Source organism: Ornithorhynchus anatinus, chromosome 2, assembly GCF_004115215.2.
Source record: "Ornithorhynchus anatinus isolate Pmale09 chromosome 2, mOrnAna1.pri.v4, whole genome shotgun sequence".
NCBI classification, from domain to species: domain Eukaryota; kingdom Metazoa; phylum Chordata; class Mammalia; order Monotremata; family Ornithorhynchidae; genus Ornithorhynchus; species Ornithorhynchus anatinus.
In genome coordinates this window covers 157519941-157541091 of record NC_041729.1, presented here as the reverse complement: position 1 = coordinate 157541091, position 21151 = coordinate 157519941, and the positions used below count along the sequence as shown (strand labels likewise).

General features: G+C 46.8%; 2 non-coding genes across 2 annotated transcripts; both read left to right on the top strand.

Moving 5' to 3' along the window:
• The first annotated feature begins 2138 nt into the window (after positions 1–2138).
• Positions 2139–2276, top strand: LOC114809310. Its single transcript, XR_003757097.1, has one exon. It is a non-coding gene; the product is annotated as a small nucleolar RNA SNORA7 (small nucleolar RNA).
• A 12615-nt stretch (positions 2277–14891) lies between these two features.
• Positions 14892–15032, top strand: LOC114809756. The gene has a single exon (XR_003757534.1). It is a non-coding gene; the product is annotated as a small nucleolar RNA SNORA7 (small nucleolar RNA).
• The last annotated feature ends 6119 nt before the right edge of the window (positions 15033–21151 follow it).

Sequence of the window (21151 nt, the reverse complement as noted above, 5' to 3'; positions counted from 1 at the left end):
ATAGATGTATCGGTGTTAGATCCTCTGTTGCTCTCAATTACCATATGCAATCACCAATGACCTCCGTGACCGGTATCCACAGATCATAGAGACAAACCTGTCGCTGAAAACCTCCAGAATTGAATGAGTTTATTCTCTCAAACCTAGTTTTTCTCCGAAGATTAGGAGAGAGAGCCCGGAAGTGGAGTTTAGCAAGCTATGCCACAGGGACTGATTCTCATCCTACTCCACGACCCTATAAAAATATCCCAGTCCATCACTCTCAGGACTTCAGAGGAAGCCCTGAACACAAAAGAGCTCACTGGGGCATTGAGCAAGATAAAACAAACAGGGCTTTTTATGTTCATTTCTATTCAAAGGGTGGATTTATTCCTAAATCCCCACATCATTTGAATAAAATGAGTCATGGCGCACCAATTGACAAGTTAAAGATATGTTTTTCGGGGGTTACTTACATGATAAACAAGGCTGTGAGTATTTTAGGACTTGGCTCTGAAGTTAAATAATGTGAATACCTGCTTCCTGGAAGTCGACTGAAGGAATTCTCTCAGAATCTCTTCATATATACTCTGTCCCAATTACAGTAAAAACTCCCAAATTCCAAATGTGTGTCTCCCCAAAATTCAGTTTTATGGATCTGAGGAATGTCCTCTATTAGAGCACCAAGATTAATACATTTAGTTCACCTGTTGATTTAATATGAACATTGCTATTTAGGAGAGTAGCAGAAGTTTAGACTGAGCTTAGTGTGATGCATTGAGTGAGATGAGAGTATTTTGGACTCAGAAAGGCTGTTTGGCAACCTGTTTCTGTCTAGGCTCCCCACATACCTCTTTCACGGAGAAGCAGTGTGGCCTAATGGAAAGAACACCGACCTGGTAAGTCAGAAGATCTGAGTTCTAATTCCAGCTTCTCCACTTTCCTGCTGTGTGATCTGGAACAAGTCACTTAATGTCACTGGTCCTCAGTTTTCGTATCTGTAAAATCAAGATTAAATGTCTGTTCTTACTCTCCCTTAGACCGTGAGACCCATGTAGGATAAAGACCGTATCTACCACAGTGCTTGGCACATAGTAAGCACTTAACAAATGCTATTCATTACTGTTATCATTATTATTATTATTATTATTAACCCACTGACAGTAAGAAATGATGAGGATCCAAAGTTAGAAGATCAGTGTCTTCCACTAAGGTTTACTGCCTCAGAGCTCAAAAATGCCACTTCATCACCATTTTTAAGCAGAAAAGGTCAGTCCATTTCAGTGATATGTCATCATGAGAGGAAATTTAAGAAGAGAGTCTTATTTCTTCACGTGAGGGAATGCGGAGTATAAACCAGGAAAGCTGCTCCAAATATTGTATAGCAAAAATAATCGTCATTATTATTATTTGGGTATTGCTTCGGGAATTCCGGAATGTATCAGTTGATCTATTTAACACTTCTGAGCCCTGACTGAACACCTACTGCTTCCAGAGCACCCTGTACTTTTAGAGAACACGCAATAGAAGCAAGAAGAAGAGTAGCCTAGTGGAAAGGATACAGGCCTTGTAGTCAGAGAACCTGGGTTCTAGTCCGGGTTCTGTCAACTGCTTGCTGTGTGACCTTGGAGAAGATACTTGACTTCTCAGTATCTCAGTTTCCTCAACTGTAAAATGGAGATATAATACCTGTTCTCCTTCCTACTTAGACTGTGATTCCCATGAAGGGCAGGAACTGGGTCCAACCTAATTGACCTGTACCTACTCCAGTACTTCGAACACCGCTTGACACATAGTAAGCGCTTAACAAATACCATTAAAAAGCAGTCTCTGACACTGAGTACTTTAGCTCTATTGGAGGAAACAAAAACACACACATAATTAAATATCAGAGATGCAAGCATAAGATAAAGGATATGCATTATTCATTCAATAGTATTTATTGAGCGCTTACTATGTGCAGAGCACTGTACTAAGCGCTTGGGATGAACAAGTCGGCAACAGATAGAGACAGTCCCTGCCGTTTGACGGGCTTACAGTCTAATCGGGGGAGACGGACAGACAAGAACAATGGCACTAAACAGCGTCAAGGGGAAGAACATCTCGTAAAAACATTATAAAAGCAAAGAAGCAATGAAATAACAACTAAATAAACAGATCCACTCTCAGGATCATACCTGGAGAGTTTCCAGTATTCTACTAGTCTCGGCTATGGGAGGGAGAGTCAGGCAGAGGCCTACCCATTCCATTCCTAGATTGCCCAGTGGCTAGTGAGTGGAAAACAATATGCTACAAGCCAAAACTCCCCTGTACTGGCCAACAGTGACATGAGAGAGAGTCAGGGGTGGAGTCTCAGGTTTACTGAGTGGAAGAAGGCAATGGTAAACCACTTCCATATTTTTACCAAGAAAACGCTATAGATACATTACCAGTATGATTGTAGATGGAGGTGGGGCTTTCTGGGAGAGATGTGTCCATGGAGTTGTTTTGGGTGGGAAACGACTCAGAATAAGACAAGACAAATAAAGAGATGCACGTGCACGCGGTTAGTTCGTTGATGTTTGCCATAAGTAAGATGGGGGAGATGTTTATCCATGGAGTTCCCCTGGAGGAGGTGTCTTTTTAGGAGGGATTTGAGGGAAAAGAATGAGGATTGGGAGAGCAGAAGGGACCAGGATGATTCATTCATTCATTCAATAGTATTTATTGAGCGCTTACTATGTGCAGAGCACTGTACTAAGCGCTTGGGATGAACAAGTCAGCAACAGATAGAGACAGTCCCTGCCGTTTGATGGGCTTACAGTCTAATCGAGGGAGACGAACAGACAAGAACAATGGCAATAAATAGAGTCGAGGGGAAGAACATCTCGTAAAAACAATGGCGACTAAATAGAATCGAGGCGATGCACAATTCATTAACAAAATAAATAGGGTAACAAAAATATATACAGTTGAGCGGACGAGTACAGTGCTGTGGGGATGGGAAGGGAGAGGTGGAAGAGCAGAGGGAAAAGGGGAAAATGAGGGTTTAGCTGCGGAGAGGTAAAGGAGGGATGGCAGAGGGAGTAGAGGGGGAAGAGGAGCTCAGTCTGGGAAGGCCTCTTGGAGGAGGTGAGTTTTAAGTAGGGTTTTGAAGAGGGAAAGAGAATCAGTTTGGCGGAGGTGAGGAGGGAGGGCGTTCCGGGACCGCGGGAGGACGCGACCCGGGGGTCGACGGCGGGATGGGCGAGACCGAGGGACGGCGAGGAGGTGGGCGGCGGAGGAGAGGAGCGTGCGGGGTGGGCGGTAGAAAGAGAGAAGGGAGGTGAGGTAGGAAGGGGCAAGGTGATGGAGAGCCTTGAAGCCTAGAGTGAGGAGTTTTTGTTTGGAGCGGAGGTCGATAGGCAACCACTGGAGTTGTTTAAGAAGGGGAGTGACATTCCCAGATCGTCTCTGCGGGAAGATGAGCCGGGCAGCGGAGTGAAGAATAGACCGGAGCGGGGCGAGAGAGGAGGAAGGGAGGTCAGAGAGAAGACTGACACAGTAGTTTAGCCGGGATATAACGAGAGCCCGTAACAGTAAGGTAGCCGTCTGGGTGGAGAGGAAAGGGCGGATCTTGGCGATATCGTAGAGGTGAAACCGGCAGGTCTCGGTAACGGATAGGATGTGTGGGGTGAACGAGAGAGACGAGTCAAGGATGACACCGAGATCGCGGGCCCGAGAGACAGGAAGGATGGTCGTGCCATCCACGGTGATAGAGAAGTCTGGGAGAGGACCAGGTTCGGGAGGGAAGATGAGGAGCTCGGTCTCGCTCACGTTGAGTTTTAGGTGGCGGGCCGACATCCAGGTGGAGACGTCCCGGAGGCGGGAGGAGATGCGAGCCCGAAGGGAGGGGGAGAGGACAGGGGCGGAGACGTAGATCTGCGTGTCATCTGCGTAGAGATGGTAGTCAAAGCCGTGAGAGCGGATGAGTTCACCGAGGGAGTGAGTGTAAATGGAGAACAGAAGAGGGCCGAGAACTGACCCTTGAGGAACTCCAACAGTTAAAGGATGGGAGGGGGAGGAGGCTCCCGCGAAGGAGACCGAGAATGACCCGCCAGAGAGGTGAGAGGAGAACCGGGAGAGGACAGAGTCCGTGAAGCCGAGGTGAGATAAGGTATGGAGGAGGAGGGGATGGTCGACAGTGTCAAAGGCAGCAGAGAGGTCGAGGAGGATCAGAAAGGAGTAGGAGCCATTGGATTTGGCAAGAAGGAGGTCACGGGTGACCTTAGAGAGAGCAGTCTCGGTAGAGCGGAGGGGACGGAAGCCAGATCGGAGGGGGTCTAGGAGAGAATGGGAGTTAAGGAATTCTAAGCATCGATTGTAGATGACTCGTTCTAGGATTTTGGAAAGGAAGGGTAGTAGGGAGATAGGGCGATAACTGGAGGGGGAAGTGGGGTCGAGAGCGGGTTTTTTTAGGATGGGGGAGACGTGGACATGTTTGAAGGCAGAGGGGAAGGAGCCCTTGGAGATTGAGTGGTTAAAAATAGAAGTTAAGGAAGGGAGGAGGGCAGGGGCGATGGTTTTAAGAAGGTGAGAGGGAATGGGGTCCGAGGCGCGGGTGGAGGGGGTGGCACCTGCGAGGAGGGAGGAGATCTCCTCTGAGGATACTGCAGGGAAGGATGGGAAAGTAGGGGAGGGGGTCGGTGGGGGGCAGGGGAGAGGCGGAGGGGTGACTTTGGGGAGCTCAGACCTGATCGTGTCGATTTTCGTGAGGAAATAGGCGGCCAGATCATTGGGGGTGAGAGATGGGGGAGGGGGAGGAACAGGGGGCCTAAGGAGAGAGTTAAAGGTCCGGAACAGTCGGCGGGGGCGACGGGCATGGGTGTCGATGAGGGAGGAGAAGAAGCTTTGCCTGGCGGAGGAGAGGGCAGAGTTAAGGCAGGAAAGGATAAATCTGAAGCGTGTGAGGTCAGCTCGGTGCTCGGACTTTCGCCAGCGGCGCTCGGCGGCTCGAGCATAGGAGCGTAGGAGGCGGACGGAGGAGGCGATCCGGGGCCGTGGGTTAGTGGAGCGAGAGCGGCGGAGGGAAAGGGGGGCGAGAGAGTCGAGACGAGTAGAGAGGGTGGAGTTGAGAGCGGAGACCTGATCGTCGAAAGTGGGAAGAGAGGACAGGGCGGCGAGGTGAGGAGAGATGCTATTGGAAAGACGGATGGGATCGAGAGAGCGGAGGTCTCTGCGGGGCAGTAGCGAAGATTTACAGGGGGAGGGAGTGTGAGAGATGAGGCAGGTGAGAAGGTTATGGTCAGAGAGAGGGATTTCAGAGTCGGTGAGGGAGGAGATAGCGCAGCGGTAGGAGACGACGAGGTCGAGGGTGTGACCGAGTCGGTGAGTGGGCGCGGTACGGTGGAGGAGGAGGTCGGCAGAGTCGAGGAGGGATAGCGGGCGGGCGGCAGAGGAGTCGTCGGGTACATCCGTATGGATGTCGAAGTCTCCGAGGATCAGAGTGGGGAGAGAGAAGGAGAGAAGGAAGGTGAGAAAGGGGTCAAGGTGGTCGAAGAAGTCGGAGGTGGGACCGGGAGGGCGGTAGATGACGGCGACAAGTAACTGGAGGGGGTGGTAGAGGCGAACGATATGGGCTTCGAAGGAGGGGAAGGAGAGGGAGGGGGGAGGAGGGATAGTGCGGAAGCGGCAACGGGGCGAGAGGAGGAAGCCGACGCCTCCTCCCTTACCGGTGAGTCTGGGGGAGTGGGAGAAGGAGAGGCCTCCGCCGGAGAGAGCGGCGGCGGAGACCGTGTCTTCGGGAGAGAGCCACGTTTCCGAAAGGGCGAGGAGGAGGAGAGAGCGGGAGAGGAAAAGGTCATGGACGAAAGGTAGCTTACCTGTAATAGAGCGGGGGTTCCAGAGGCCACACTTGAAAGTAGCTGTGGGTGCAAGGGGGGGAGGGGGGGAAGGGCGGGGGGAGGGGAGGGTTTGGATGGGAAAGAGGTGGTGGGGCCCTGGACGGGGAGAGGGGGATGAGGGATGGTGGTGGGACAAGAGGACTGGGATGGGGCATGGGTGGGGAAGAGAGAAGGGGGGAGGGGGTGAAGAGGGGGTTTGGTGGGGGGAAGAGTAGGGGGAGGGGGAAGAGGGGTAGCGCTGGTAAAGTGGGGTTCTAGGGCGGGAGGGGGGGGGGAGGAGACAGAGGAGAGAGCGGGAAAGAGCTGAGCGAGAGAGGGGAAGGGGAAGGGGAGGATAGGAAGGGGCGGGAGGGGGGAGGGAGGGAGGAGGGACATGGAGAGGCCAGAGAGGTGGGTGGCAGCACTGACAACAATAAACAGTAATAAACGAAATCGGTAATATAGCAACATGATACAGTATGATACGATACGGTAGTGCTAATATAGCAACATGACACAGTATGATACAATATAGTCGTGTTAATAAAAGGGGCGATGATCAGGGTCGGGGGTAGACTCGATTAAGGGGCGACCTGATCAAAATTCAAAGTCTGACGACAATAAACAATGACAAGCGAGATCGCTAATATAGCGACATGCTACAGTAAGGCACACTACAATAGTGTTAATAAGCAGGCGATGACCAGGGTCGGGGGACGAGCCGACCCTACCCGATCAGACTCAAAGTCGAGCGGCCAGTGGCCGAGAGAGTCCCAGAGCTCATGACCAAATAACCCTCATGGAGGGAGAAAAGAATGTTCCTACGATACTCCAGTGACTCACTACAATACTCCATTAACCATCTTATTCGGCCGTGCACAAACAGAGCAAAATGAACTGCGGTTTAAAAAAAAACAAAAACAAAAACAGAAAGAAAACCAAACAACTTAAGAAGTGGAATCTTACAAAGTGTCAATTCTATCTGACTCAGCCGGCCAATGAGATAGAACGATTGGGAATGGGACTTTGTGTTACAATTCAGAGCGATAAAGGTGAAAATCTGTGTTGAGTTTATGAGGTCGAATCCTTCTGTGTATGTCCTCCTTGTCCTGGACATGCCTTTGATTGAAAGCTCTGCTCCAGGCTCTCTACGGATTTGCATTTCCCCCTCCCAATCCCACTCCTGCTGACCACCTTTGTATTTCTGAGGGCAGGGTAGATGCCCTAATGAGAGCAGGGATTGGAGGCTGGGAGTGGAAAAGTCTCATCGCAGAAGGTCAATCAGGAGGAATTGCCGCCAGCAGTCTCTGGAGAGACCTCGGTGAGGAGAGAAGTGGTGGGTGGCTCCAGAAGCGTTAATCTTGTCTTTGCTGTGTAATCCTCGCTAACGTCAAATGGATGCTCAATGTCCCATTTAGATTTAAATCAAAAATGGATTTCTCTGCCTGCAAAAGCGCTTAGCTCTTTGCATTCACGGTCCATGCATCATCCCTTAGATGTGGGGCCCTGCCACGTCGAATCCCACGCACTTTAATGGATGTGCAATGGGCTATCTATATGTTGGAATCATTTCTTTTGTAAACTGTCCTTTTCTCGAGAAATAGATCCTCTCTTTCTAGAAACATGGCCAGAGCATGCCTCAGAAACCTCAGAGGATCTGAGGCTGATCTGAAGCTTTAGAAGAAACTCCCAGAACGGTTGGCACCATGAACCGTTCGGTCGGTCAGGCAAACAATCAATCGGTGATATTTACTGAGCAGTTGAAGTGTGAGTGCTGGTACCTTGGCAAAAGAGAGATTTGAAGCATCCGATGGAGAGTGCTGCTGGGACTCATAGAACATTCCAGTGTCTTTCTCTAATAGCCGGTAACCACATTAGCATATTTTCATATAAATTACCCGTTGCTACAGTCAATAATTCTGAGCAGGCCTAATTGACACGAGAAGATGCGTTCTTTGCTATGGAAACCGGGGTTCTCAGATTTTCCCCGGCAGGTTCTTGCCAGCAGGAGTTGCTGGTAACTTTTTTGCCATTATTCTCTCTAATGGCTCTGTGACTCAGCCTACCGTACCTATAAAAATAAAATACAATCCCCGCTAATGTGCTGTACTGTAACCCACCTCTGTCCACTGGTTTAATCTTTTAACAACATTTCTTGTGGAATGGAACAGATCCTTCTCTTTTCTACCCAGGAGGGTGGGAACTACAACTTCCTGGAAACAACGGAGAGTCAAGTCACTCGATCAATCGTATGTGTGCAGTTCACTGTTTTAAGAGCTTGGGAGAGTACAATACTACAGAGTCATTAGACGTGGTCCTTGACCACAAGAAGCTTAAAGTCTAGAGTTGGCAGAGGATCAAAGCAGCGTGGTGCAGTGGATAGCGCCCGGACCTGGGGATTCGCGAAGGTCGTGGGTTCTCATCCCGGCTCTGCCAGTTGTCTTGGGCAAGTCACTTCTCTTCTCCGTGCCTCAGTCATCACATCTGTAAAGTGGGGATTGAGACTGTGAGCCCCACGTGGGACAGGGGCTGTGTCCAAACCGATTTGCTTGTATTCACCCGGGCGCTTAGAATATTGCTTGGCACATAGTAAGTGCTTAACAAATACCGGATTTGCAACCAAATTTACTTGTTGCCACCCCAGATAATAATGATAATAATAATAATCATGGTATTTGCTCATCCTCTACTCTGTGATGTAAGCACTGGGGGAGGTACAAGATGATCAAGTCGTTCGCCATCCTTGTCCAAATGGGACTCAGAGCTTAGGAAGGAGGGAGAACGGGCGTTTAATCCCCATTTACAGTTGAGGAAACTGAGGCATGAATTAGATTAGAACTCAGGTCCTCTAACTCCAAGGCCTGTGCTCTTTCCCCCCTCCAGCTGTTGGCCTTTTAAAGGTTGCAGGCCAGATCTGACCTATATGGGTATTGGTAGCACAGTTCAATTCCTATCAGTCTCCTCCTGACACAACCTCTCTCTTTGAGGAAGTGATAAGCCAAGTGAATGTGTATCTGAAAAAAAAGAACAAACCAACACCAAACCGGGGATATAAAAGAGAATGTTTGATATACTCTCATACCTGCTTAGCTTTGTGCTCCGCACCCTGTAAGAGTTCAGTAGATTCCATCTTTTCGCTGATTCGAAGAATGTTTAAGACCGAAGCCCTAATATTGTACTGTAGGTGAAAGCAATCTGAAATGTTTGTAAATAATAACGGTAATAATGATAATAAGAATTATGGTCTTCAAAGCAATATTTTTTGCTTGGATATTCTCCCTTCACCTCAAACTTGATATGGTTAAAACTGAACTTCTTATCTTCCCAAACCCTGACCTCCTGCAAACTTTCCCATTGCTGTTGACTGCACCATCCTCCTTCATGACTCACAAGCCCATAATCTTGGTATCGTCCTTGACTCCACCCTCTCATTCCACCCACATATTCAAACCTTCACTAAATCCTGTCAGTTCTTTCACGCCATGGCCAAAATCCTTCCCTTCCTCTCCACCCAAACTGTTACCACATTAATGCAAGCACTTAACCTATCCCACCTTGCTGATTAGACTGTAAGCCCGTCAATGGGCAGGGATTGTCTCTATCTGTTGCCGAATTGTACATTCCAAGCGCTTAGTGCAGTGCTCTGCACATAGTAAGCGCTCAATAAATGCTATTGAATTAGTGTAGGAGCCTCCTTGCAGACCTGCCTGCCTCCTGTCTCTCCCGACCCCAGTCAATACTGCATTCTGCTGTCCGAATCATTTTCCTTCAAAGACTTTCAGACCATGTTTCCCCTCTTCTCAAGAAAACTCCAATGGTTGCCCACCATGTCCACTTCAAAAAAAACCAAAAAACTCCTTACCATTGGTTTTAAAGCATTTGCCCTCTCCTATATCACCTTGATACTCTCCGGCTACCACCCAGCCTGCATACTTTGTTCCTCTGGTGCTAATCACCTCTGGCCCTCAGTTACCTCATCTGTAAAATGGGGATTAACTCACAGAGGACAACCTGATTACCCTGTATCTACCCCAGCGCTTAAACAGTGCTCTGCACATAGTAAGCGCTTAACAAATACCAACATTATTATCTCACTGCATATCGATCTCGTCTATCTCGCCACCCATCTCTCACCCACATCCTACCTCTGGCCTGGAGCGCCCTCCCTCCTCATATCAGACAGATAATTGCTCTCCCCCACTTCAAAACCATATTGAAGGCACGTCTCCTCCAAGAAGCCTTCCGTGACTAAGGAAGCCCTCCTTTTCTCTTCTCCCACTCCCTTCTGTGCTGCTCTTACTGGCTCCTTCATTCATCCTCCCTCCCATCTCCACAGTATATATGTATTTATCTGTAATTTATCTATTTATTGCTTTATATCAATGTCTGTCTCCGCCCTCTAGACTGTGAGCTCATTGTGGGCAGGAATGTGTCTGTTTGCTGTGGCACTGTATTCATTCAATTCATTCAATAGTATTTATTGAGCGCTTACTATGTGCAGAGCACTGTACTAAGCGCTTGGAATGAACAAGTCGGCAACAGATAGAGACGGTCCCTGCCCTTTGTTGGGTACTCTCCCAAGCACTTAGTACAGTGCTTTGCACACAGTAAGTGCTCAAGAGATAGAATTGAATGAATGAATGAATGAATTAATGAATGGTACTTATTAAGCACTTACTATGTGCCAAGCATAGTTCTAAGTTCTGAGGTAGGGAGAAGATAATAATAATAATAATAATAATAATAATAATAATAATAATGTTGGTATATGTTAAGTACTTACTATGTGCAGAACACTGTTCTAAACTCTGGGGTAGATACAGGGTAATCAGATTGCCCCACGTGAGGCTCACAGTCTTAATCCCCATTTTACAGATGAGGGAACTGAGGCACAGAGAAGTGAAGTGACTTGCCCAAGGTTACACGTCTGACAAGTGGCAGAGCCAATATTCGAACCCATGACCGGGCTCTTTCCACTCATTAAGCCACATTGCTTCTCTAATAATCAGGTTGGACAAAGTTCTTGTGCCACAGAGGGCTCACAGTCTTAATCCCCATTTTATAGATGAGGTAAGTGAGGCCCAGAGAAGTTAAGTGAGTTTCCCATGGTCACACAGCAGACAAGTGTGACAGCAGGCAAGCAGACAGAGAAACAGCGTGGCTCAGTGGAAAGAGCCCGGGCTTGGGAGCCAGAGGTCATGAGTTTGAATTCCAGATCTGTGAGCTGTGTGACTGTGGGCAAGTCACTTTACTTCTCTGTGCCTCAGTTCCCTCATCTGTAAAACAGGGATGAAGACTGTGAACCTCATGTGGGACAACCTGATTACCCTGTATCTACTCCAGCGCTTAGAACAGTGCTTGCGTATAGTAAGCGCTTAACAAATGCCAACATCATTATTATTATTATTATTATTATTATTATCATTATTATTATTATTATTTGGTAGAGCAAGGATTAGGACTCCGATCCTTCTGCTTAGCTGGCTTGTGCTCTAACCACTAAGCCACTCTGGGTAGACAAGGATAGCTCCAAGGCAGACAGGAGGGGTGCTCTCCTGGAATTTTCAAGTTGATTTTATAGACCACCTTGAAAATGACCTTGTTTAAACCGATTTTTTTTTATAATTTGAAGTTAAAGAATAGCATTTTAAGGTATTTTGAGGTTTTTTAAAGCTAAAGCCTATTTTGTTGGGTTTGAAGGTCCAAACAGTATAATTTGTTATGAAACAAGATTTGATAAGCTTTAGAGTAATATATTTTTCTCACCCACACAGTCTCAACAGTTTGTCAAATTCACACTCAAAGGACCAATTCAACTGTTAATATTTGCTCTGTATTTGGCATATTCTGTCTAAATTTTCACTGGTAAAGAGACACAAAAAAAATTCTTATATATATAGTCACCTCATTATTCACATGTACTTTAGGATCTGCTATAAAAATTCTTCGATGTAAATTCTGAAAGATTTCTAAAATTATACATTCTTTACATATAACAATAAAGATTTTTAAAAATAATAATAATCAATTTTTTTTTTTTTTACATTTTCTCATTTCTTCTAACCGCTATCAGGGGTCTGTGCACGCAAGACCAGAGGCCTAGTTTAGGAACAAAGCAAACCTGTGCATACAGTCAGCAGCAGATCGGCCTGACACAGGGAATAGCTAAGTGAGCCAAGAGTGCTTTAGGAGATTATTTTTCAGGAGACTCTATCCTTTGGAGCACGATTCTTTATAAGATCAGACAAGTACTGTTTTCTCTCGCCCACATCCTGCCCCTGGTCGGGAACGCCCTCCCTCTTCATATCCGACAAACGATCATTCTCCCCACCTTCAAAACTTTATTGAAGGCACATCTCCTCCAAGAGGCCTTCCCTGACTGGGCTCTCATCTCCTCTTCTCCCACTCCTTCCTGCGTCACCCTTGTATTTAGATTTACACCATTGATTCAGCCCTCCTTCAGCCCCACAGCACTTATGGACATATCCATAATCAATTTATTTATAGAGAAGCAGCGTGGCTCAGTGGAAAGAGCCTAGGCTTGGGAGGCAGAGGTCGTGGGTCCGAATCCCGGCTCTGCCACTTGGCAGCTCTGCGACTGTGGGCGAGTCACTTTACTTCTCTGTGCCTCATCTGTAAATGAGGATGAAGACTTTGAGCCTCACGTGGGACAACCTGATGACCCTGTATCTACCCCAGTGCTTAGAACAGTGCTCTGCACATAGTAAGCGCTTAACAAATGCCAACATTATTATTATTATTATTATTATTAATGTTTATCTCCCCCACTAGACTGTAAAACTCACTGTGGGCAGGGAATGTGTCTATTAGCTCTGTTACATTGTGCGCTCTCAAGTGCCTAATGTAGTCCTCTTTCACACAGTAAGTGCTAAATAAATATGATTGATTGATCGATTGATAATTCAATGAACTTCATTCATAGTTCGGCTACGTAGGTGTAGCGAGTCTTTGAACCCACAAACTATGAAACTTCTCTAACTCCTATTTGGGCCGTCCCACTTTACCAACTGCCATTTCCCTGACTTAAGTATCTTGGTTAGTCCCCAGAGACCTGGATGGACCATAGCTGAAGAGGTGAAGCCATCGTATGGCGTGGTGAATGCAGCGCAGACCTGCCTGGGCAGCAGAAGGTCACGGGTTCTAATCCTAGTTCCGCCACTTGTCATCTGTGTGACCTTGGGCAAGCCACTTCACTTCTCTGTGCTTCGGTGACCTCGTCTGTAAAACGGGGATTGAGACTGTGAGCCCCACATGGGACAGCCTCATCACCTTGTATCCTCTCCAGCGCTTAGAACGGTGCTTTGCACATAGTAAGCGCTTAACAAATGCCATTATTATTAGTAAGCCCTTAACAAATACCATCATTATCATTATTATTATTATTGGAGCATTAGAGGCTAGTTGCCAAGTGCGAAGCTGCAACAGCAGAGCATATTTATTGAGCGTTTACTGTGTGCAGAGCACTGTATTAAGTGCTTAGGAGAGTATAATATAACAAGAGTTAGTAAACGTATTCACGGAATAGTGGCCTGTCGGCCCTTATGACTCAGGGTGTTAAGCTTTGACTTTAGCGAAAGTGCCCCCATCTAGCTCCATGAGTTCAAATCTCGCTTACTATTGATGTTAATGGAAAGAGCACGGGCTTGGGTCAGAGGACGTGGGTTCTAATCCCGACTCCGCTTCTTGCCTGCTGCGTGATCTTGGGCAAGTCAATTCACTTCTCTGTGCCTCATTTCTCTCATCTGTACAATGGGGATTAAGACTGTGAGCCCCACTTGGGACAACCTGATTACCTAGTATCTACCCCAGGGCTTAGAACAGTGCTTGGCATATAGTAAGCGCTTAACAAATGCCATTATCGTTATTATTATGTAATACTAGGGAGGGATATTCAATTTGTTATTCCTCTAGACTGTATTCATAAAATTCATTATGGGCAGGGACTAGGTCTCCTAATTATTATATTACATTATAAACTCTCCCAGCTGCTTAGTACAGTACAGAGATCTACACATAGTAAGCATTCAATAAAGAGCATTGATTGATTGGCCTAGTGGAAAGAGACTGGGCCTGGAAGACAGAGGACCTGGATTCTAATCCTAGCTCTGTCACATGTCTGCCGTGTAACCTCGGGCAAGTCACTTTACTTCTCTGTGCCTCAGTTACCTCATCTGTAAAATGGGGATTAAGGCTGTGAGCCCCACGTGGGACACCGACTGTGTCCAACCTGCTGAGGTTGTATCTACCCCGGGGCTTAGTACCAGTGCTTATCACATACTAAGGACTTTACAACTACTATTAAATAAAGAAGTTGACAACTGCATAAACCTCAAGCTAATTGGGAAACACCCACAAGAATGCAGATACCATGGACCCACTGCTTCATATTGGTGAACCTAATCTAGTATTTTCCAGGTGAATTAGGCACAAATGTGGCAAGAAATACTTGTTACTAAGAATATTTGAATCCCTTTAGATCACAATTCTGACAAAGAACTCTTCTGTAGACTTTAAAGTGTGGCCGAAAATACCGAATTTCCTACATTCTTTTCCACAGAGCGTTTTCCTAAAGATAGATTCCTGTTGTTCTAATATATCTGTCTCATGCATAGAAGCATGAAAACAGCAAGGCCTGATGGAAAGAGCAAGGGGCTGGAAGTCAATGGACCTGGGTCCTAATCCCAGCTCCACTGTTTGCCTGCAGGGCCATCTTGGGCAAATCGCTTCACTTCTCATTCATTCATTCAACCGTATTTATTGAGCGCTTACTGTTTGCGGAGCACTGTACTAAGCGCTTGGAAAGTACAATTCGGCAACCAGTAGAGACCATCAACGGGCTCACAATCTAGTCTCATGCTCCTCTTTTGTAAAATGGTACTTTAATCCTACTCCTTCATACTTAGGCTGTGAGCCCCACGTGGAACTGGAGTCGTATTCAAATTGATTATCTTTCATCTACCCGAGCACTTAGTACAGCACTTGGCATATGGTAAGTGCTTTAAAAACTACCATAATAATAATTATGAATTAATTTAGCCTACTTTGGTTTTCCTCCTCTCAGGATTGCACCTGGAGAGTTTCCAGTACTCTACCAGTCTCGACTATGGGAGGGAGAGAGATCAAACAGAGGTATGACCATTCCATTCCCAGCTTGGCCAGTGGCTAGTGAGTGGAAGGCAATCAGCCACAAGTCAAAACTCACCCATGCTGGGCAGCAGCGGCGGGGAAGAGAGTCGAGGGCGGAGACTCGAGTTTACTTGGGGGAAGGAGGCGATTGGAAAGCACTTTCATCTTTTTACCAAGAAAACTCTATGGATCCACTACCAGAACGATTGCAGATGGAGAGCGGGGCGTTCTGGGAGAGATGTGTCCACAGAGTCACTAGGGGTCGGAAATGACTCGACGGCATAAGACGAGATTTTGGTTTTCCAGCCTGAGTCTTGGTAACTTACTATTTGTGATTGCTTTACTCAAAGACTTCGACTCCTTTCCCTAATACTCTCCTCTAGAATGTTATAACTATTGAAGTGATCTTCCAAAAACAACATCAGTCAGTCAGTCGGTCATATTTATTGAGCGCTTACTGTGTGCAGAGGACTGTACTAAGCACTTGGAGAGTACAATATAACAATAAACAGACGCATTCTCTGTCTACAATGAGCGTACAGTCTAGAGAAGCAGCGCGGCTCAGCGGAAAGAGCACGGGCTTGGGATTCAGAGGTCATGGGTTCTAATCTCGGCTCTGCCGCTTGCCGGCTGTGTGACTTTGGGCAAGTCACTTCACTTCTCTGGGCCTCAGTTACCTCATCTGTAGAATGGGGATAAGGACCGTGAGCCCCACGTGGGACAACCTGATCGCTTTGTATCCCCCCCGGTGCTTAGAACAGTGCTTGGCATGTAGTAAGCGCTTAATATGTACCACCATTATTACTATTATTATTATTATTACAGAGGGGTAGACAGATATTTATATGAATAAACAAATTAAATTACAGATATGCACATAAGTGCTATGGAGTTGGGAGGGGAGATGAATAAAGGGAGGAAGTCAGGGAGAAGCAGAAGGGAATAGGAGAGGAGGAAAGGAGGCCTTAATCGGGGAAGGCCTCTTGGAGGAGATAGGCCATCAATCAGGCTTTGAAGGTGGGAAAGTAATGTTATTGTCATCATAGTGTTTACTGAACAATGTTTCCAATCCACTGAGAAGCTCTTCCAGTTTAAAAGACCACAAGCATGTTCAGAAGTCTCTGACCTGCGGTACTGATAGCATCATACACAGATAGCTGTCCTCTAGACACACACACACGTGAGAAGTCACAAAAGTAAATGAGTCGTATTTATTGAGCACTTACTGTGTGCAGAGCACTCTACTAAGTGCTTGGGAGCGTACAATATGACAGACTTGGTAGACATGTTCTCTGCTCACACACTGCAGATTTAGCTCAGTGTTTTGGGATAATTAGAGCTCTGAAGAAAATGCAAACCCATACCGGCAAGAGCCTCTGCACGAGCAAATATTTTCATCATCAACACAGAATTGGGAGGTATTTAATTATTTATATATCTGTCTCCCCCTCTAGAATGTGAGTTTGTTTTTGGCAGGAATGTATCTGTTGTTATATTGTATTTTTAATAATAATTGCAATAATGGTATTTTTTAAGCACTTACTGTGTGCCAAGCTTCTGTTCTAAATGCTGGAGTATTTACAAGGTAATCGTATTGTCCCATGTAAGGTTCACGGTCTTAATCCCAAGTATACAGATGAGGTAATTGAGGCACAGAGAAGTTAAGTGACTTGCCCAAAGTCACAGAGCAGACAAGTGGCAGAGCTGGGATTGGAGCCCACCTCCTCTGACTCCCAAGCCCATGCCATTTCCACTAAGCATAGTTATTCTTCCAAATACTTAGCACAGTGCTTTGCATACAGTAAGGGCTCAATAAATGCGATTGAATAAATGAATGAATGAAGGTATGTCCAAATTCTGATACCTAGGCAGCATGCTGCCCAAGGATGCACAAATTGAAGAAAATAATAATAATAATAATGTTGGTATTTACTAAGCACTTTCTATGTGCAGAACACTGTTCTAAGCGCTGGGGTAGATACAGGGTAATCAGGTTGACCCTCATGAGGCTTACAGTCTTAATCCCCATTTTACAGACGAGGTAACTGAGGCCCAGAGAAGTTAAGTGACTTGCCCACAGTCACAAACTGACAGGTGGCAGAGTCGAGATTCGAACCCATTACCTCCGAGTCCCAAGCCCGGGCTTTTTCCACTGAGCCACGCTGTTTCTCAATATAAAATAGAAACACAGATTCCAAAGGTCTAGCATGGCTTTCAGCAGACTGTAAATGAAAATGGCAATGATAGAAGCAGCACGGCTTAGTGGAAAGAGCCCAGGGTTGGGAGTCACAGGTCATGGATTCTAATCCCAGCTCCACCACTCATCATCTTTGTGACTCGGGAAGCAGCGTGGCTCTGTGGAAAGAGCCCGGGCTTGGGAGTCAGAGGTCATGGCTTCGAATCCCAGCCCCGCCACTTGTCAGCTGTGTGACTGTGGGCAAGTCACTTCACTTCTCTGTGCCTCAGTTGCCTCATCTGTAAAATGGAGATGAAGACTGTGAGCCTCACGTGGGACAACCTGATGACCCTGTATCTACCCCAGTGCTTAGAACAGTGCTCTGCACATAGTAAACGCTTAACAAATACCAACAACAAATACCAACAGTACTCTGGGCAAGTCACTTCACTTCTCTGGGCCCAGTTACCTCATCTGTAAAATGAGGGTGAAGACTGTGAGCCGAACGTGAGACGACCCAATTACCTTCTATCTACCCCAGTGCTTAGAACAGTGCTTGACACATAGTAAGCGCTTAAAAAATACCATCATTATTATTATTATAGTCTAAACAATGGCCTTTAAGGCTACGTGGTATTGAACCTTCTCCATAATCAATCAATCAACCGGTCGATTATATTTATTGAGTGATTACTTTGTGCAGAGCACTGTACTAAGCACTTGGGTGAGTATAGTATAATAAATGGCACATACAGCTTCCATAGCCACTTCATCAGTGTTACCTACAAATCACATTCAACATCAAATAGAACAGAATTGCCAAATATATGGCATTCATTAAATTCCCTTCAAATCCTTTGGAGCCCTTTCAGGCTCAGAATCCTTTAAAAGACAAAGTTTCATTAATTAATACCTAAACATATATACACTCCTTGAGGGTTTTGCACACACCAGACATTCCTAGAAAAGGCCTTGAAATGATTTGCAGGCATTTTATTTTCAAATTTCTAGGAATTTGGGGAGTAAAATTCACATTAACTAGACCTAAATAATTCCTTCCAAGGCCACTGTGCTCTTGCTAGCAGCAAAGAAAGACAAGATGTATGAAGATACCCAGATCTTCAAGGGACAAATCATTCTTTCTCTCTCATCCAAAATGAATGATGTTTCTCAGGCAAGTATCATTTTGGTAAAGAGGAGAAAAATCTGCCTAAGTATTCAGAATAAAATATTTCAGCCGAAAGAAGACATAATGATCATCTTGCTTAGAGTTCATTAGGAAGAAAGAAATAACCTTTCACCTTCAGAGTTCGACGACGGTTGATCCCTTATTCATTAGTTGACAGATGACGTAAGCCTGCCCTTTACTAAAAGCGGAGAGGGTCAAAAGAAGACCTTCAAAAATCTGTAAGCGCTGTCGACACTCAGCATAACGGTCTGAGTGAAACAAAAATCAAATCAAATGAAATTGTGCGGGGAAAAGAATTTTTCAAAGAATGACATTGGCTTTAGCAAGTCCTAAATGTGCCACCTCTTTTGATTTCTTATCTGCGAAGCCACTAAACATCTCATTCTCTCCTATCTCTTTCAGAGGAAAAGGATTTGCCAAGACACTTAAAGCACTATTTAGTTTCCAGGTAAAGGTAGCCTTTCATCAAATGACTCCTCACCACCCACCACCGGGAGAAGGCTAGGATATTTTTGCTTACGTGAATGACTTGGCTCAAGGCTTCAGCAAAAATGGAGACAGTTCTTTCACTTCCTGGTTCTTTTTTGAAATCCTCCTGAGAATGTTAACAGGCAGGCGCCATAATGCCTGAAACTCGCTTTCTGTTTAATACCCTCCTTATTGTCCCAACGTTCTCTTAAGACGGATTCTAGTGAACTGGAGCCGGGCTCCTAAGGTGACATCCTAATTGGAAGACCTCCACAGAGTAGTCAAGTAATCAATGGTCACTGATAATGAACTGTCCTTTCATTCTCAGAAACTGTCCACCTGGAATGGGACTGAGGCCTAATGATAAGAGAAGGCAATACACCTGTTACCATCATGGCCAAAACCTTCTTGGATCGATACAGAAGCAGCGTGGCTCAGGACAAAGAGCCCGGGCTTGGGAGTCAGAGAGCATGGGTTCTAATCCCGGCTCCGCCACTTGTCAGCTGTGTGACTTTGGGCAAGTCACTTCACTTCTCTGTGCCTCGGTAACCTCATCTGTAAAATGAGGATTATGACTGTGAGCCCCACGTGGGACACCCTGATCACGCTGGGAAGCAGCGCGGCTCAGTGGAAAGAGTCTGGGCTTTGGAGTCAGAGGTCGTGGGTTCGAATCCCTGCTCGGCCACTTGTCAGCTGTGTGACTGTGGGTGAGGCACTTAACTTCTCTGTGCCTCAGTTACCTCATCTGTAAAATGGGGATTAACTGTGAGCCTCACGTGGGACAACCTGATTACCCTGTATCTACCTCAGTGCTTAGAACAGTGCTTGGCACATAGTAAGCACTTAACAAATACCAACATTATTATTATATGTCCCCCCCAGTGCTTAGGACAGTGCTTCACTCATAGTAAGTGCTTAACAAATACCATCATCATCATAAAGATGAGAAGCAGCTAGACCTAGCAGATAATTGATCCTTTCCTGCCTTAACTCTGCCCTCTCCTCTGCCAGGCAAAACTTCTTCTCCTCCCTCATCGACACCCATGCCCGCCATCCCCGCCGATTGTTCCGGACTTTTAACTCTCTCCTTAGGCCCCCTGTTCCTCCCCCTCCCCCATCTCTCACCCCTAATGATCTGGCCACCTACTTCATTACAAAAATCAACACAATCAGGTCTGAGCTCCCCCAAGTCACCTCTCCCCCTCTCCCCTCCTCCTCACCAACCCTCTCCCCTACTTGCCCATCCTTCCCTGCAGTATCCTCAGAGGAGATCTCCTCCCTCCTCGCAAGTGCCACCCCCTCCACCTGCGCCTCGGACCCCATTCCCGCTCACCTTTTAAAAAACATCGCCCCTGCCCTCCTCCCTTCCTTAACTTCTATTTTTAACCACTCGATCTCCAAGGGCTCCTTCCCCTGTGCCTTCAAACATGCCCACGTCTCTCCCATCCTAAAAAACCCTCTCTCGATCCCACTTCCCCTTCCAGTTATCGCCCTATCTCCCTACTACCCCTCCTTTCCAAGATCCTAGAACGAGTTGTCTACAATCGCTGCTTAGAATTCCTTAACTCCCATTCTCTCCTAGACCCCCTCCAATCTGGCTTCCGTCCCCTCCGCTCTACCGAGACTGCTCTCTCCAAGGTCACCCGTGACCTCCTTCTTGCCAAATCCGACGGCTCCTACTCCATTCTGATCCTCCTTGACCTCTCTGCTGCCTTTGACACTGTCGACCATCCCCTCCTCCTCCATACCTTATCTCACCTTGGCTTCACAGACTCTGTCCTCTCCCGGTTCTCCTCTCATCTCTCTGGCCGGTCATTCTCGGTCTCCTTCGTGGGCGCCTCCTCCCCCTCCCATCCTTTAACTGTTGGGGTTCCTCAAGGGTCAGTTCTCGGCCCTCTTCTGTTCTCCATTTACACTCACTCCCTCGGTGAACTCATCCGCTCTCACGGCTTTGACTACCATCTCTACGCAGATGACACGCAGATCTACATCTCCGCCCCTGTCCTCTCCCCCTCCCTTCGGGCTCGCATCTCCTCCCGTCTCCGGGACGTCTCCACCTAGATGTCGGTCCGCCACCTAAAACTCAACATGAGCAAGACTGAGCTTCCCTCCCAAACCCGGTCCTCTCCCAGACTTCCCTATCACCGTGGATGGCACGACCATCCTTCCCGTCTCTCGGTCCCGCGATCTCGGTGTCATCCTTGACTCGTCTCTCTCGGTCACCCCACGCATCCTATCCGTTACCGAGACCTGCCGGTTTCACCTCTACGATATCGCCAAGATCCGCCCTTTCCTCTCCACCCAGATGGCTACCTTACTGTTACGGGCTCTCGTTATATTCCGGCTAGACTA